Raw genomic sequence first — 1,260 nt, forward strand, 5'->3', positions numbered from 1 at the left:
TCAATTAATTTAGAAATACCACCTTACAAAAAAGGATGAACAAAACTTCTAGTTATGTGACTTAGTCTTTCATAGATCACACAATTTCCAAATACCTTGCACACTACTTAGTCTGGCTTGAAACCTTCAAAATCCCATGTCTTGTACCAGACTTTCAGCCTGTCAATGCAGGAAAGGTTAAGGGCTGTGCTAACCTTGAAATTAATTATGGGGCTGCACAAACTGTGACAAGTCAGGTTTAAGATAAAGAAAAGGAAGCTGACAAATCAGACAATGTGCAAATTCCAAAACAGGACCCAAATATTTTGAGGTAAGCAAACAAAGAGAACATGTGGTTTCTGTAGTGTAGTGGTTATCACATTTGCCTCACATGCGAAAGGTCCCCAGTTTGATCCTGGGCAGGAACATGGTTATTTTTTTGGGCAGGCACAGTAGTATAGCAGTTAGCATTACACTTTACAGTGCCAGTGACCTGGGTTCAATTCCGGCCACTGTCTGTAAGGAGTTTGTACGTTCTCCACGTGTCTGTGTGGGTTTCCTCCGGGTGCTCCGGTTTCCTCCCACATTCCAAAGACGTATGGGTTAGGAAGTTGTAGGCATGCTATGTTGGCGCCAGAAGCGTGGCGACACTTGTGGGCTGCCCCCAGAACACTCTACACAAAAGATGCACTTCACTGTGTATTTCAATGTACATGTGACTAATAAAGATATCTAAGATCTAAAGAAGTTTCTTGTTTAGTGAAAAATTGAAATTTAAGGACTATTCTACTGCAGTGCTGAATAAACGTGTTTCTGGGTTCTCAAATTAAGTTTGTTTTCTCTATACTATGCCTCACATATCATACAGATATATGTCCAACATATAGGATTGCATGTTTACTTCGTATCTATGCTTTACGTAATTTACAAGAGTTCATTTAAAACAGTTTCTTTATCACTTTTCAGACAATAATTTTGATGATTTAAATGTGTTTAAACTTTATCAGGCACATTCAAAAACTGTAAAGATGTGCTGTCGCTCATGGTGAGGTGATCAGCTTCCACCACCTAGAATCCTCATAAAACCTCCTCCACCTCATAGAAATGCATCACGGAAACCAGGCTCCCCTCCATGGACTCTGTCTATGTAAAATGCCTCAGTAAAATGCCAACATAATCAAAGACCCCACCCACCCCGGGCACTCTTTCTTCTCCCCCCTCCCATCGGACAGAAGATACAAAAGCACGTACCACCAGGCTCAAGGACAGCTTCTATCCTGC

The 1,260-nt window shown here is 41.1% G+C and overlaps 1 non-coding gene across 1 annotated transcript; it reads left to right on the top strand.

Annotated features, from left to right (window-relative positions):
- Positions 1-334: 334 nt before the first annotated feature.
- trnav-cac (transfer RNA valine (anticodon CAC)) lies at positions 335-407 on the top strand. The gene has a single exon. It is a non-coding gene; the product is annotated as a tRNA-Val (tRNA).
- Positions 408-1,260: the final 853 nt, after the last annotated feature.

This window comes from Pristis pectinata, chromosome 2, assembly GCF_009764475.1.
Source record: "Pristis pectinata isolate sPriPec2 chromosome 2, sPriPec2.1.pri, whole genome shotgun sequence".
In the NCBI taxonomy this organism is placed as follows: Eukaryota; Metazoa; Chordata; class Chondrichthyes; order Rhinopristiformes; family Pristidae; genus Pristis; species Pristis pectinata.